The sequence below is a fragment of the Danio rerio genome, chromosome 19 (genome assembly GCF_052040795.2).
Source record: "Danio rerio strain M-AB ecotype USA chromosome 19, GRCz13ab, whole genome shotgun sequence".
Classification (NCBI taxonomy): Eukaryota; Metazoa; Chordata; class Actinopteri; order Cypriniformes; family Danionidae; genus Danio; species Danio rerio.
In genome coordinates, this window is record NC_141039.2 from 17,899,233 (window position 1) to 17,917,547 (window position 18,315).

General features: G+C 37.1%; 2 long non-coding RNA genes across 2 annotated transcripts; one reads left to right on the forward strand and one right to left on the reverse strand.

Annotated features, from left to right (window-relative positions):
* Positions 1–6,845: 6,845 nt before the first annotated feature.
* Positions 6,846–9,796, reverse strand: LOC147842341 (uncharacterized). Its single transcript, XR_015945330.1, has 2 exons — positions 9,747–9,796; positions 6,846–9,039 (listed from the first exon to the last, which is right to left on the reverse strand). It is a non-coding gene; the product is annotated as an uncharacterized LOC147842341 (long non-coding RNA).
* Positions 9,797–10,018: 222 nt separating this feature from the next.
* Positions 10,019–13,146, forward strand: LOC148679775 (uncharacterized). Its single transcript, XR_015945331.1, has 2 exons — positions 10,019–10,065; positions 10,954–13,146. It is a non-coding gene; the product is annotated as an uncharacterized LOC148679775 (long non-coding RNA).
* Positions 13,147–18,315: the final 5,169 nt, after the last annotated feature.

Genomic DNA, 18,315 nt, shown 5'->3' on the forward strand with positions numbered 1-18,315 from the left:
GGGGCCTATATTTTAACTATAATATCCATGGGGATATTATAATTTACAGTACAACACTGGAAGAGCACATGCAACATCTTCATGAAGTCTTCCAACGGCTCCAAAGAGCTGGTCTGACTGCTAATCCTGCTAAGTGTGCCATAGCCTGGAAAGAGGCAGAATACCTGGGCTTTGTCATTGCCAATGAAGTGGTGCGACCACAGATTAAGAAGATTCAGGCACTGGAAGAATGTCCTTTACCACAGACATGTAAGGAATTAAGATTATTTCTGGGAATGGCAGGCTTCTATAATCGCTTTTTTCCTAACTTCTCCAGTAGAGCTGCTACTCGAACTGATATGGTGGGGGTCCGATGCCCGAATCAATGCCAATGGACTGAGAGGACGGCAGCGTTCAAAGACATACAGACTGCATTGAAAACTAACACTGTTCTGTATAATTCAGACTTCACCAAAGAATTTACTGTGCAGACAGATGCCTCTGAAAGGGGTTTAGGTGCATTGCTGCTACAGAGATTCCCAGGTAATCAATGACCTAGTCTTCATTAGCTGCAAACTCTTTCCAAGAGAAACCCGTTATTCCACCATCCGCTTGTTAAGTGTGACGTCACGTGAAGCGGTCTCCGGGTCCAAGCGCTCTATTCAAATGTATGGGGAGACTCATGAAGTGGTAATTATAAACGTTTACAAAGTGATTTAATACTTTCGAAAATCACGATCGCAATATATATGTCCATGCCTAATATACGATGGCCAGAAAGTCATTCATTTTTTAATGAATTGTTAACATTTTGGTATTTGTGATGCAGCAAGCCCAGAGATTGTTGTGTACACTATGACTTTTAATAAAATTAACTTTAATGTGTGATATGAATTAAAAGTGATCATAAACAAATAATTTCTCAACTCAAATGAGTGGTGGCTTGGAAACAGCATTACATCCGTCACCAACACGTCATCACTTAACAAGCAAATTGAGAAGGAATGTTTAGCGGTGAAATGGGCCTTAGACTCCTTGAGACATAATTTGCTTGGAAAAGAATTCTTACTGGAAACCGACCACAAAGCACAGCAATGGCTGGAAAGAATGAGAGATACTAATGGGCGAATCACAAGACTATCTTTCTCGCTGTGCCAGCGAGATGCTTGAAGGAAAGGGGGTGTGGGATGGCCTGTCATATGGCTTTTGATATATGTCTTGTATTTTATTAGTTTGTTTAATTTAAAGGGCACCTATGGTGAAAAATCTACTTTTCAAGCTGTTTGGACAGATATGTGTGTATATATAGTGTATAGACCGCCATATTGGGGTGATATAAACACACCCAGTCCTTTTTTTTTTTCAATTTAACAACATAAAAATGGTGGACCAATAGACCTTTTTCACAGCGGAATTGAACACCGGAAGCGCCCTTCGAAGCAGTGTATCGATATTTCCGGGTTCGCTAGGAGTCGCAGAGACATGACAGCCTCGGGACAGCGGATGACTTCCTCACGGTCAACTTTGCCATAATTTGGACAGGAAGATGTTGTTCGGTGAATGTGTAAAACTGCCTTAATAAAACAGCATTTAAAAGATGATACCGATTTGCAGAGTTTGTGCAGAAAACGTGTCTTACACAGCGTTTGCAACGTCAGGTTCCAGTAAGGTGCACAGCCAACAGCATAAAATCTGCTCATTCAAGCCATTCGGAAACTAGATTAACCTGGCTATTTAACATCCAGCAGGATGAGTTTTATGTCAGTAGTCCCGTCTGTAAACTGTGCTAACCCCCTCCTTCCTTTTTATTCAGAGTCAGATATAGTGAATGGCGAGGTAGCTGTACAGGCGAGTTGCTATCGGTTAATACATTACAGGTTGTTTAATGCTCGTGAGGTTTTCTCAAGTCTGGAAACACGTTAGCTCCTACTGGTGGATAATATTCATTTTTATTATTTATTTAAAGAACAGCAAATAACATTTTACAATACAAAAATGTACATACCAGGGGGTTATTATAAATAAAATACAAATATACAAAATGTAATATAACATATGTAATAATGAAATACATTGTAGAGTTCACACATTTTAAAGTGGGTCGAGTTTCTTGTTTAGAGAGTTGATACTGGTATTATACAAGCATATTTCAGTCATCAATACCTTAAAATCTGGTTTCATATTAGTAAATTTACATTTATGAATGTACAATTTTGTTAACAACATAAACAAATTAAATAAATAAAACTATTTTCCTCTAGATTAGGATAATCAAGTAAAGCCCAAATGTACATTTTTCCGTAATGAAAGAGGTTTTGAACAAAAAAGAATCGTTATTAATACATTTTGCAACTCAACCCATAAGCTGACTATGTACAATGCCAAAATAAGTGTAAAACCATCTCCTCATATTCGTTACAAAAATACAATTTACATCAATCCCACTTTTAAATTTTTGCAAACAATGTTTTGCTGGATAAAACCTGTGGATGAGTTTATAGGACATTTCTTTAATTCTATTTCTAACATGATATTTCTGTGGTAACAGCCACACTTTTCTTCAATTCACCCTTTAATAAAGACATATAATAAAATTTAATATAAGGTACAGTAATGATTTCTTTTTGGAAAAGAGTATGAATAGCTCTATCATTACTCTTGGTATTTAGTAAAACAAAATTTGCCGACATAAGATTTAATAATATCAAAAGACGATGCATCAGAAGGATGGTCTTATTAATACCTCTAAATAACGTGAATGAATAACATGTCTCTGCAGGAATTGAACCAATAACAGTTGAAAACTTGCTGGGTTATTGAGATTTTGTAATAAAGGACTTCATTGTAAGAAAAGTATACTATCTTTATTATATAACTGACTAAACAAATAATTTTGCTGTCAAACCAATTAAAAAAAAGAGATTTGCAATTGTATGAACTGTCTATTATTCCAAAATAACAACAATGTAGGGAGAAATCATGCTTATAGATTAATGACCATGATGAGCACTTGTTTGTGGAAGGCAGATAGCTTAACTGGAGTTTTGTCTATATTATAATTACTCATCAATAAATTACTCATTTTTTAATGAAACATAATAATCTCCGCTTTGAAGTGCATACAGCATAAGAATGTACTCCCGCATATAATTTGAAACGGCATTGATCAAGGTCAAGGTCAAGGTAAAATTTATTGTCTCCCGTAGGAGAAATTTGTTTTAGAAAAAAAGGTTCTGCTGTACATCGACACCAACAAGACAACATGTAACATACATACACATTAAGATCTAATCCTAAAGTACCTCCTAATATAAATATGATTCCATAAAATCAGTAATTTTAATAAAATTTTTATAAAAAAAATAATAATAATTAAAGTACCACATGCCCCACTGCCCTCTGTTGTGCAAACCAATCCTGTTATCTTAGTCTTTGACCATCCTTCCTTGCTTGCTCGTTGATCAACTTAATTGAGAAAGGAACAAAAGAATGTTTATATCTATTATGCTTGCACAACGGGACCCTATATCTTCTGCCAGAATTCATCAGCTCATATTCCACAGACAGCACATGTGAAGAATCAGATAAAATCTTGTTGGCTTGTTGGATTGTGCACAACTCAAAGATGTCTTTTAGTGAACCAAGTGTCTTAATTCCCATGATTTTTCCTGCCACTCTCATCAGGTTATTTACTTGGGTTTTCATTTTTACTGTCAGATTCCCAAACCAAACAATAATCCCATATCTTAAAATAGACTCTATTGTTGCTTTATAAAAAGTCATCATTATGCTGCTACTCACTCCAAATAATCTTAGTCTGCGTAAAAAGTGTAATCGCTGATGAATTCTTGCACAAAGACTTGACACCTGAGAGTGCCAATTAAGTTCACTATCAATGTTCACTCCTAAATATTTATATGAATCAACCTGCTTAATGTCTTTATCATAAACCACAATAGAGCTCCTATCGCTTACTGACCTGGGGTCTATGATGACCTCCTCCGTTTTCTTAACATTAATTTCCAAATTGTGGTCATCACACCAGCAGACAAACCATTCTACAGCCGCTCTGTATTCCATGATGCTGGCATCTTTTGTGAAAAGGTGCAATAGTACAGTGTCATCGGAAAATTTAAGAATATATTGGTTTGTCTGCTGCCTAACACAGTCGTTTGTATAGAGGGTGAACAGAAAGGGTGAACTTACACACCCTTGTGGCACCCCTGTACTACTTGTTGCTACATCAGATAACCCTGAATTAAATTTTACCTGCTGTGTCCTGTCTGTTAAAAAAGAATAAAACCATTTAATAACAAAAGGGTTCACTTGCATTTTCACCAGTTTTTCCAAAAGTTTATGTGGTTGAATTGAATTAAATGCTGAACTAAAATCGATAAAAAGTAACCTAGCATAAGCAACTGGGCTCTCTAGATGTTTTAAAACAAGATGTGTTAATTTGGAAATTGCATCAATAGTGCCACGGTTACTTTTGTATGCAAATTGATACTGGTCTAAGTACGGCTCAACTTCCTTGCGCAATTCTTTTATTATAATCTTCTCAAATGATTTCATGACATTTGATGTTAGGGCCACTGGCCTATAATCATTATTGTCTTGTGGACAAGGCTTTTTTGGGATCGGAATTATCACAGATTTTTTCCAGAGCATTGGTACTGTATGTGTATCCACTGAGAGTTGAAACAGGCGATGCCAGGCTGGTGTAAGCTCCTCAGCAAATGTTTTTAGAAGAAAGCATGTAATACCATCAGGTCCCATTGCCTTACTAGAACATAAAGATTTAAAAACCTTAGTCACGTCTCCTTGATGTATTAACCTCCTTTTTTCAGCCATGTTGCAATTTACTTCCCCTAAAATTTCTTCACATTTTTTTTAATTATCTGTCTCAAATCTCATATAGAAATCATTCAATTCATTTGCCTTAACAGATTCGTTACAGGCGAATAATGCCTTTCTTTTTGGTGTCATATTTGTCATTCTCCGAATTGAGTTCCATAATTCGTTTGTATTGGACTTTAACAAATGTTGTTCAGTCTGTTCTTTATATTTTATCCTTGCAGTCCTTAGTTCCCGATTAAGGTCTTTTTGTGCTGCTCTAAGCCCCACGGTATCACCTGCCCTAAAGGCCAATTTCTTCCTTTTAATACAGCTTTTAATTCCCCCTGTTATGTATGGTTTGCTGTTCGGATAACACTTAATGGTTCTCTGTGGAATGATAGAATCCACACAGAAAGAAATATATGCTGTGATAGTTTCTGTAAGGTAACGCTTTCTTTTACAACCCGCAAAGTACCGCGTAAGTACAGTGAAATTACAGTGTACTTTTCTGTACGTACTGTGTAAGTATAATGAACGTATGTGTAGGTATGAGGGAACAAACCGTAATGCTTGGGTAAAAAGGGGGTAACAACCAGATGTTCATCACGAAAATTACCGCGTAAGTACAGTGAAATAACGGTGTACTTTTCTGTACCTATAGTGTAAGTATAAATAACGTTTACGTAAGTATAAGGGAACAAACTGTAATGCTCGGGTAATAAGGGGGTAACAACCAGATATTCAGCATGAAAGGTACCGCGTAAGTACAGTGAAATAACGGTGCACTTTTCTTTAAATTGCAAAAGAACAAACCATAATGTTTGCGTAAAAGGGGAGTAACAATAAGATATCCATCACGCAAAGAAGTATATTAAGTTTACGATGTACATTTCTTCAAGTATTGTATACATATAAAGAATTATGCAAGGATGGTGACAACCTATTGCTATCTGCAAATGTACTGTATATGCACCTGCGTGAGTACATTAGTACTCTTATTCAGTGCTTGGGTTTTATATAGGGTGTTTAATGAATAAAAGGTTTAAAACCTGTGAAATTATGAACCCTTATTGTATACTGTATGTATTTTAAATCTGCAATTCAATATAAAATATATTTCCATACACTACTTACCTTGTTTACTCGTCGATCTCACCAAAGCCATCAATGTCTCCATAACTCACTATCAACAAATAACTTTGCATGACATTGGCCTACCGTCAGGGTTCAATGCAGATTAAAACAGGCTCGCATCTTTACTGCTGTTGCACAGGGGGGCTAACTGTTGCATTTCAGTAAATGTATAGCTGATGCTTTATAGAAAAATCTAGTAATTTGGTCTTCAATCAATAAAAACTGCTGCTGTAGTTTATTCTGTTCTTAGTGTTCAAGTATACACTAGTATGTTAAAGTTCAGCTTCTTCCCTCTTTGTTCCCTGTAGTTAAAGGGTAAATACAGTATTTGTTCCCTCCTTGTTCCCTGTACTTACATGGTAAATACCACATTTGAGGGTTGTAAATTAAAGTGAAGCTTTGTTACCCCCTTGTTCCCTGTACTTACAGGGTAAATACCACATTTGAGGGTTGTAAATTAAAGTGAAGCTTTGTTACCCCCTTGTTCCCTGTACTTACAGGGTAAATACCACATTTGAGGGTTGTAAATTAAAGTGAAGCTTTGTTCCTCCCTTGTTACCTGTACTTACATGGTAAATACCACATTTGAGGGTTGTAAATTAAAGTGAAGCTTTGTTCCTCTCTTGTTACCTCCTTGTTACCTGTACTTACAGGGTAAATACCACATTTGAGGGTTGTAAATTAAAGTGAAGCTTTGTTCCTCTCTTGTTACCTCCTTGTTACCTGTACTTACAGGGTAAATACCACATTTGAGGGTTGTAAATCAAAGTGAAGCTTTGTTCCTCTCTTGTTACCTGTAGTTAAAGGGTAAATACAACATTTGTTCCCCCCTTGTTCCCTTTAGTTTACAATGTAAAATCTTGAAGGCAGTGAAATAAATATACAAACACACAATATATTTCTTCTTTACTTTGTAACCTTTATTTTAATAAATAAGCATTTTAAAAGACTTCATATTAATCAAACATTGTCTTGTCTATCATTGCCTATACTCATTCATTTTTTTCTCTTCGGCTTTGTCCTTTTGTTAATCTGGGGTCGCCACAGTGGAATAAACCACCATCTTATCCAGCATATGTTTTACGCAGTGGATGCCCTTCCAGCTGCAACCCATCTCTGGGAAACATCCATACACACCCACTCACACACATTCACTACGGACAATTTAGCCTACCCAATTCACCTGTACCGCATGTCTTTGGACTGTGAGGGAAACCGGAGCACCCGGAGGAAACCCACGCGAACGTAGGGAGAACTCCATGCAGAAACCTTCTTGATGTGAGAAAACTAGGGCTGCCCCCAAATAGTCGACTAAACTTTAGTCGATATGAAGAGGGCTTGGTCGAATACATTTTCATTAGTCGGTGAGTTGCAAAAAAAATAAAAAATCACGTGAAATTACGCAATCAAGGGCTGCGCAGTCAGTGTATGACATCAGCAACGAGAGATCAACGCCTAACGCCTAAACGCCTCCACTGTATCCCTTCCACATCCACTCCATCAGAGCGCATGTTTTCAAAGGCCGGCTTCATTGTGAACAAGTTGAGAAGCTCCCTTCTTCCCAGCAATGTGGACAAGCTGGTGTTCCTCTCACATAATATGAAAAAAATTAAATCGAATTGAAAGCTTAGGTAAGAATGCTTAATTTCCTTTTTGTAGTTTTTCTGTTTGCTATCCGTTAGGCTATATATATATATATATAAAAAAAACGGGTATTTTATTTTTATATCGGGTAGGCTATACAAATAAATAAATACATATTATTTTTATTTTTTCGTTTTTATATAATGCAGAAGTTGTTTTTTATTCTGTTAGAAAAATTAGTCTGATGTTTTTAATTTGTTGTTTCAGGTCAAGACTCCGTCGTCTTAATGGCAGTTTGTGGCTTTGCTCTGATATTTTTGATTTGTATTAGTGTTCTTTAAATTATTTGTTCCACATTTTGTCGTAAATATAGTTCAATCATAATTAGGCTGTTAATTTGTTTGCTGCCTTCTTTTTTTATTCTAAGTTTTGGCGTTGTGCGATGTGGATTTATTAAGTTGTTCGTTTTTGTTAATTTTCCTTTTGAACAATATAAAAATTATATAAATTTTAATTTTCCACTGTATTTAAAAAAAAAGTATTTTAAAAACAGTGTATTTAAAAAAAAACTGTGTTTTTGCTACAGTATTTATTTATTTATTTTTATTTTTTGCCTAGTTTTGTACTAGGCCTAAGTTGCTAATAAGTTTATTTGATTTATTTTGAAGAACAAATTTGTTTATTTTATTAAAAACTGTTTTTTTTTTGTTTGTTTGTTTGTTTGACATGTAACTGTTACAGTTTGTATTTTTGATAATAAATTATTAAAATGCACAGGCAGTCTGATTGCTGTTTTTATGTCATAATTAGCCTATAACGTTCTGGTCACTGATTTTTGTGTGTAAGCACTGTATTTAAATGCTTTACTATTTCGTTTTAAGCGCTTAATTTTCGTTTTGAATGCGCTAATATCATGCTTTAGCATTTTCTGTCACGTGGAAGTGTTAAACTTCAACTTGGACTATATTCCTAGTATATACGCAAGTTATTATATTAATATCATAAATGAACGATTATTTGATTAATCGCTAAAATGCAGGAATGTTAGTCGACTAGGAATATCTTTAGTCGGGGGCAGCCCTAGAGAAAACAGCACTACCTACTGTGCCACCGTGTTGCCACCCAGCTGCAACCCATCACTGGGAAACATCCATACACACTCATTCACACACATACACTACGGACAATTTTACCTTACCCAATGTCACCACATATTTTTGGACTTGTGGGAGCACCCGGAGGAAACCCACGCTAACATGGGGAGAACATGCAAACTCCACACAGAAATGCCAACTGACCCAGCCGAGGCTCGAACCAGCGACCTTCTTGCTGTGAGGCGATTGTGCTACCCACTGCGCCTGCCTATACTCAAACAGCAAAATAACACATTATTTCCTTCCCCCTTTTTTCTGGCATCTCTTGCTTGGCTTCCTCTTCTGCTCTTCTCAGCTTCCACTGAGGACTCTGATGGTGAGTGGCTGATGAAATCCCATGGGTCTTGCTGCTCTGCATTAATATAAAATATATGAACAGACAGAAAGGCTTTTAGTAAGCTATCGACATGTTTATTTTCCTGTTTAATGTGTGTGTAGTGGTTGTCCAACAATTTCACACACTAAACATTTACAGATACCATACAGACACTATACATTACTATCAAACAAAAGTACTATCAGCAGATCATATGGGAGATTGTGATCATTTATAGTGATAATAATTAAAGCGCAGAGGGGAAAAGGCTTAAATAGTAGGCTACTGTGCTAAAGTCCTAGGCAAACGTTACTAGTAATTGGGTGGGGGGGGGATGGGGGGGGGGGTATTGATATATCAAACTGGCATGCTACAGAAAATATCAATTTACATTTCCAAACATTAATTTTGTCATTAACTTTGCTGTAATTAACGTATAAAGGGAGAAAATCGTCTGCACAGTCAGTATGACAACAGCCACAGAGATCTGACCTGCTCATCATCCAGTCTTTCTGGAATGACATGAAGAAACTAAATCCATAGGAACTTTGGCAACATTTCTAAGATGTGCAAAGTAAACGACAGTAAACATTGGTAAATATTCGCTGCTGGCCGTTTAGATTCGGCCATGAACTAACGTTAATGTTACGCTAAAAACAAATGAAACAAAATAAATATAATCTGGTTAATGCACAATTTCTAATCGTAACAATAGCCTTATTTACTGACAACGATTTACTCACATGTGTTACATGGTGACAAGACGGAGCAATTCCAAACGTCCCAAAAGTCTGAGCAAAACCTCGTGGCGTGCTGCTGCAGTTTGATTCGGATCTTTAGAGGCTTCTTGATTCACAACTCGTTTGAATCAACGAATCAGTAGGCGCGTACCTGAAGTGATACAATATCGCGAGATGGATTCAAATGCACACGGAGCTGTCTGTTGTTCTCGCGATGTTTTGATGTCACACTGATCGGTTTGTTGAAGACGAATCGATTCAACTCTCCATCCTCCATTCCCAGAATTTCCTGTTCACGGCAGTACAAGGACGGCAGCGCGAGGTAAATAAAACAAGTATTTTTATGACGTTATGTACATAGAAGTGTTTGTTTAGATTTTTGTTTATATCTGATGTTTGTACCTATTTTTAACAATTACACCCTTTTCACAACACTGTTATGACGCGTTTAACGATCATCAGGATCTAAAATCCTTGAGTTTTTTATATGATTTTTTTATAAAATAACATTTATTTGTATTTACGTATGCATTATATAATATGATTACATGTGCGAGGTGTTTCAAACAGTGTCTATGGTCATGAGTAAATTAGAAGTTATTCTCTCTTCTTGCTGGCGTTATCAGTTTCACACTATTTTTTTATTTTTCTAATTGTCGAGACAACACCATCGTAAAGTTTTCATTTTATTTGAGCAAAGAAGATTTTAAAAAAATGTGTTGTACTTTCCCATTCACTGTGCTGAAATGTAAAAAGGGTCCATAACAGTACATCAACCATATTATGTTATCTTTCACTTTATTTAGGACTAATGATGGGTTAAGACATGTACTTTAATCAAAAACTAACCTTAGGGGTAGTTCACCCAAACGTTACATTTACTTACCATTTAATGAGTGACACATAATTTAAATATGTACACTGAACTGCAAATAATCTTTACTTCAAAGTCTATACTGCCTGCACATATATTTAAGCCTTTTCCCCTCTGCGCATTAATTATTATCACTATAAATGATCACAATCTCCCATATGATCTGATGATAGTACTTTTGTTTGATAGTAATGTATAGTGTCTGTATGGTATCTGTAAATGTTTAGTGTGTGAAATTGTTGGACAACCACTACACACACATTAAACAGGAAAATAAACATGTCGATAGCTTACTAAAAGCCTTTCTGTCTGTTCATATATTTTATATTAATGCAGAGCAGCAAGACCCATGGGATTTCATCAGCCACTCACCATCAGAGTCCTCAGTGGAAGCTGAGAAGAGCAGAAGAGGAAGCCAAGCAAGAGATGCCAGAAAAAAGGGGGAAGGAAATAATATGTTATTTTGCTGTTTGAGTATAGGCAGGCGCAGTGGGTAGCACAATCGCCTCACAGCAAGAAGGTCGCTGGTTCGAGCCTCGGCTGGGTCAGTTGGCATTTCTGTGTGGAGTTTGCATGTTCTCCCCATGTTAGCGTGGGTTTCCTCCGGGTGCTCCCACAAGTCCAAAAATATGTGGTGACATTGGGTAAGGTAAAATTGTCCGTAGTGTATGTGTGTGAATGAGTGTGTATGGATGTTTCCCAGTGATGGGTTGCAGCTGGGTGGCAACACGGTGGCACAGTAGGTAGTGCTGTTTTCTCTAGGGCTGCCCCCGACTAAAGATATTCCTAGTCGACTAACATTCCTGCATTTTAGCGATTAATCAAATAATCGTTCATTTATGATATTAATATAATAACTTGCGTATATACTAGGAATATAGTCCAAGTTGAAGTTTAACACTTCCACGTGACAGAAAATGCTAAAGCATGATATTAGCGCATTCAAAACGAAAATTAAGCGCTTAAAACGAAATAGTAAAGCATTTAAATACAGTGCTTACACACAAAAATCAGTGACCAGAACGTTATAGGCTAATTATGACATAAAAACAGCAATCAGACTGCCTGTGCATTTTAATAATTTATTATCAAAAATACAAACTGTAACAGTTACATGTCAAACAAACAAACAAACAAAAAAAAACAGTTTTTAATAAAATAAACAAATTTGTTCTTCAAAATAAATCAAATAAACTTATTAGCAACTTAGGCCTAGTACAAAACTAGGCAAAAAATAAAAATAAATAAATAAATACTGTAGCAAAAACACAGTTTTTTTTTAAATACACTGTTTTTAAAATACTTTTTTTTTAAATACAGTGGAAAATTAAAATTTATATAATTTTTATATTGTTCAAAAGGAAAATTAACAAAAACGAACAACTTAATAAATCCACATCGCACAACGCCAAAACTTAGAATAAAAAAAGAAGGCAGCAAACAAATTAACAGCCTAATTATGATTGAACTATATTTACGACAAAATGTGGAACAAATAATTTAAAGAACACTAATACAAATCAAAAATATCAGAGCAAAGCCACAAACTGCCATTAAGACGACGGAGTCTTGACCTGAAACAACAAATTAAAAACATCAGACTAATTTTTCTAACAGAATAAAAAACAACTTCTGCATTATATAAAAACGAAAAAATAAAAATAATATGTATTTATTTATTTGTATAGCCTACCCGATATAAAAATAAAATACCCGTTTTTTTTATATATATATATATATAGCCTAACGGATAGCAAACAGAAAAACTACAAAAAGGAAATTAAGCATTCTTACCTAAGCTTTCAATTCGATTTAATTTTTTTCATATTATGTGAGAGGAACACCAGCTTGTCCACATTGCTGGGAAGAAGGGAGCTTCTCAACTTGTTCACAATGAAGCCGGCCTTTGAAAACATGCGCTCTGATGGAGTGGATGTGGAAGGGATACAGTGGAGGCGTTTAGGCGTTAGGCGTTGATCTCTCGTTGCTGATGTCATACACTGACTGCGCAGCCCTTGATTGCGTAATTTCACGTGATTTTTTATTTTTTTTGCAACTCACCGACTAATGAAAATGTATTCGACCAAGCCCTCTTCATATCGACTAAAGTTTAGTCGACTATTTGGGGGCAGCCCTAGTTTTCTCACATCAAGAAGGTTTCTGCATGGAGTTCTCCCTACGTTCGCGTGGGTTTCCTCCGGGTGCTCCGGTTTCCCTCACAGTCCAAAGACATGCGGTACAGGTGAATTGGGTAGGCTAAATTGTCCGTAGTGAATGTGTGTGAGTGGGTGTGTATGGATGTTTCCCAGAGATGGGTTGCAGCTGGAAGGGCATCCACTGCGTAAAACATATGCTGGATAAGATGGTGGTTTATTCCACTGTGGCGACCCCAGATTAACAAAAGGACAAAGCCGAAGAGAAAAAAATGAATGAGTATAGGCAATGATAGACAAGACAATGTTTGATTAATATGAAGTCTTTTAAAATGCTTATTTATTAAAATAAAGGTTACAAAGTAAAGAAGAAATATATTGTGTGTTTGTATATTTATTTCACTGCCTTCAAGATTTTACATTGTAAACTAAAGGGAACAAGGGGGGAACAAATGTTGTATTTACCCTTTAACTACAGGTAACAAGAGAGGAACAAAGCTTCACTTTGATTTACAACCCTCAAATGTGGTATTTACCCTGTAAGTACAGGTAACAAGGAGGTAACAAGAGAGGAACAAAGCTTCACTTTAATTTACAACCCTCAAATGTGGTATTTACCCTGTAAGTACAGGTAACAAGGAGGTAACAAGAGAGGAACAAAGCTTCACTTTAATTTACAACCCTCAAATGTGGTATTTACCATGTAAGTACAGGTAACAAGGGAGGAACAAAGCTTCACTTTAATTTACAACCCTCAAATGTGGTATTTACCCTGTAAGTACAGGGAACAAGGGGGTAACAAAGCTTCACTTTAATTTACAACCCTCAAATGTGGTATTTACCCTGTAAGTACAGGGAACAAGGGGGTAACAAAGCTTCACTTTAATTTACAACCCTCAAATGTGGTATTTACCATGTAAGTACAGGGAACAAGGAGGGAACAAATACTGTATTTACCCTTTAACTACAGGGAACAAAGAGGGAAGAAGCTGAACTTTAACATACTAGTGTATACTTGAACACTAAGAACAGAATAAACTACAGCAGCAGTTTTTATTGATTGAAGACCAAATTACTAGATTTTTCTATAAAGCATCAGCTATACATTTACTGAAATGCAACAGTTAGCCCCCCTGTGCAACAGCAGTAAAGATGCGAGCCTGTTTTAATCTGCATTGAACCCTGACGGTAGGCCAATGTCATGCAAAGTTATTTGTTGATAGTGAGTTATGGAGACATTGATGGCTTTGGTGAGATCGACGAGTAAACAAGGTAAGTAGTGTATGGAAATATATTTTATATTGAATTGCAGATTTAAAATACATACAGTATACAATAAGGGTTCATAATTTCACAGGTTTTAAACCTTTTATTCATTAAACACCCTATATAAAACCCAAGCACTGAATAAGAGTACTAATGTACTCACGCAGGTGCATATACAGTACATTTGCAGATAGCAATAGGTTGTCACCATCCTTGCATAATTCTTTATATGTATACAATACTTGAAGAAATGTACATCGTAAACTTAATATACTTCTTTGCGTGATGGATATCTTATTGTTACTCCCCTTTTACGCAAACATTATGGTTTGTTCTTTTGCAATTTAAAGAAAAGTGCACCGTTATTTCACTGTACTTACGCGGTACCTTTCATGCTGAATATCTGGTTGTTACCCCCTTATTACCCGAGCATTACAGTTTGTTCCCTTATACTTACGTAAACGTTATTTATACTTACACTATAGGTACAGAAAAGTACACCGTTATTTCACTGTACTTACGCGGTAATTTTCGTGATGAACATCTGGTTGTTACCCCCTTTTTACCCAAGCATTACGGTTTGTTCCCTCATACCTACACATACGTTCATTATACTTACACAGTACGTACAGAAAAGTACACTGTAATTTCACTGTACTTACGCGGTACTTTGCGGGTTGTAAAAGAAAGCGTTACCTTTCTGTAACAGTATCTATATTTGCATCCTGATAAAACATGTCCCAGTCTGTGCAGAGGAAACATCCCTTTAGCTCCTCAATACTTTCATTTGACCATGTCTTTATGACCTTAGTCGTTGGTTTACTTGTTTTGAACACAGACCGATAAGTAGGAAGGAGATGGATAACGTTATGGTCCGAGTTACCAAGGGGGGGTCTGGCTTTGTCAACATAAGCATCCTTAATATTGCCATAACACTTGTCAAGAATATTCTTTTTCCTTGTTCCGCACTTAACATATTAAAAAAAACCTGGTAAGGATTTTTCCAGTCCACACTGATTAAAATCACCAAGAATCAAAAAGGGTGCATCAGGTTTGTTTTGTAAGTGCTTATGAACACAGTCAGCTATTTGGTTTGCAGCTCTGATAGCATTCCCACTAGGTGGGATATAAACTGCACAAATAAATATGTTAGTAAATTCCCTTGGCAAATAGAACGGACGTAATGTGACGCACAATAGTTCCAGGTCAGGGTTCCAGATGCTTTCTCTTACCGCAAAATTTCGACACCAACGATCGTTGATATAGACACAGACCCCTCCCCCTCTTGTCTTACCGGAGTTCTCGTCTCTGTCCAAGCGAATATGGGAAAAACCGTCGACTTGTATTAAGCTTTCCGGTTCTTCATTACACAACCATGTTTCAGTGAAAACCATGAGACCAGACTCACGGTACTCGAAGCAAGCTCCCGCTTGCGTGCGAAGTTCATCCAGTTTGTTCCTCAGTGAGCGTGGATTACAAAGAATCACTGGCGGCAAAGGAAGTTTAGAAGCTCTCCGGACCCGCTGTCTGACGCCGCCTCTCCCGCCTCGCTTCCTGATCCGACCCGAAACGCGCCTCGGCTGCCTCAGTAGTTCCTCAGGTAAATCCATCTCAAATCTGGTGGGTGACAGTCCTCCGCAACTCCGCAAATCCAAAAGCTCCGTCCTGCTGTATCGCTGAATTTTGTCCAAAACTCCTTGCGCCACACAGCTAGTCAGAATTAGCCATGACACGACAAGCAGTTTTTTGTTTATCAATTCACTCGAATCACTCCTAAACGACCAGCAGTTTCCATCTCTGCCTCCGCGCAGGAGTTTAAGTGTCCAATATATGAATAAAAAACTAAAAACCAACATATCTGACAGGTACAACAAAGACAAACAAGTAAAGTACAGCAAGCACCCCTTTCCATGTCGCCAGCAGAGCAGCGCCATATTTGATCCACCCCATATTTGAACCCCCTTTAATATTGTCATCCATGATTTTCCCTGTCCTTCGTCTTTCGGGAGATCGTGGTCATTAAAGTAAGAGTGTCGTTTTGAGTTGGAGCAGCTGGGAACGCAGCAATCACAGCGATGAGATGACCCTGCCATTCTTTCTTGCTCCGTCGCATTGCAACTGGATGTTGTGGTACACTGCTTCGCTTACCGGAACCAGGAAGTGTGAAAAAGGCCTATTGCAGCGGTTTTCAGAATAACCGCAACTTGACGTAGGAGTGCGGTCCCCCCGCCCACTAAATTGATTGACAGCTGTTCCATTAATATTTCCCGGTAGTCACGTGTATAATCATGTCAACAAGACCAGACGTGTGCAAAGCAGCCGAGAATAAAAGCTCTGTTCAGTTCTGAACTTTGTAACGATATTGTGTGTGACTAATCAATGCAACTGCACAACAAATACTCATTGGTAAAATTGTTATAGTAGTATTTCTCACAAATGCTACGTGAGATCTTCTTCCTTTAAGTCTGTCTGTTGTCTGACACAGCCGAGGGAGGAGAGGCACATAGAAAAGGTTGGCGGGGAGAACTCGCCTTAAAGGCGCAGCCGGACAAAACAACCCCCTGGTGGAAAGATGTATAAAACAGGATCTAGTAAAAGGTATTATGAAAAATCTGATGGGTGTTTTGAGCTGAAACTTTACATACACAGTCTGGAGACGCAAAACACATTAAATCTGAAAAAATAGGTTCACCTAGGTGCCCTTTAAATAACTTATTTATTTTAAGTAATTATGTCTTATCTTTTGTAAGAGTCTTTTATTTAGAATTGGTTTGATTGGTAAATATTTATAATTGCTATGTTTTATTGTGTCCCTTATGTTGTTTAAATAGACCCACCATTTGTGTATAAATACCAAGCGGCAACCTCCCGCTTTCTCTCGGGAAGCCAATACGGATGTAACTGAAACTGTTCAACAATTCTTTGAAATTCTGCTTGTCCTGACTCCATAATAGAGCAAATTTGAATTGAGTCCACTGTTAGAAAGTTTACAGAATAAAAAAGGTGTTTACAGCCTGGTACAAAGAACGATTTTGGTTCATATAGCTAATATGGCGCTTCATGACAACTGTGAGGGGGAGAATTTTTTTATAGCTCAGCCGTTTCCTTTATATTAGGCTATATTTAGTTTGCATAGTTAAGGGTGTGGCTATTTGAGTGACAACTAGGTCTCTCTGGTTGCCATCACTTTACCTTTATAGTCCTGCATTTACTAACACAGACTACATCTGAAGTGTTTGGAAGAAATTCGTGTTTTCCTCCTGTAAAAAAAAAAAAAAAAAAAAAATACTTCATAAGAACAATGTTTGGTCAGAACACAAACAAGTCAGAGGTAATAAAGTATTAAGTGTTTCCCCAAAGTAAAATCTATCTGAGCCAGGTCCAAGCAAAATGCCAGCAGGTGTATGCAGCTCCGCTCACTCTCCGTCTCTTTTGGCTAATGTTTCACTTCAATTTACAACCCGCAAATGCTGTATTTACCCTTTAACTACATGGAAGAAGGTGGGAACAATGCTTTATTTTTAATTTACAACCCAAAAATTCTGTATTTATCCCTAAGTACAGGGAACAAGGGGGGAACTTATTCTGTTTTTACCCTTTAACTATAGGGAACAAGGAGGGAAAAAGCTGGACTATAACGCACAAGTTTATATTTGAACAATAAGAACAGAGAAAACTAAAGCAGCAGTTTTAATTAATTGAAGACCAAATTAATATATTTTTCTATACAACATCAGCTATACATTCACTGAAATGCAACAGTTAGAGAGTACTTTGGCGGAGTCTTGGTTGAATTGTAAAAGAGCTGGTGGTCAGCTGTCCCTTGTGGGGGCTTTGGTATTCATTTGTAGTCCTAGAGGGGCTGGGGGCCACTTAGTCATGGCTGGACATTTGGGGAGCTTGGGGCTCCCGCTGAAGTTGTTGTTGTTTATTGGTTCTTTTCCATAAACATAGGTTTGATGGTGCAATGCTGTAAGAAGCTTTTTGAAGCTGGATCAAAATTTCTAGCATAAGCGATCATAAAAAAAATGAAGAGAGGGGAGTAAAGCAAGACGGGCTATTTATAGTGAGTTTGGAATGATCCGATTGATTCAATAATGATAAAAGATGAGAGACCAGCCACGATCAATCATATTACATGCTCAAAATTAGTTTGTAAAACTTCACTTAAATAAAGAAGCATGCCTCTCAGACAGTTGCATGACTAGAGGTAAGCATGGGGTGGACCAGTGGTAGTTTGGGCTGCAATTTCCTGGCATTCTCTAGGCTCAATACTTGT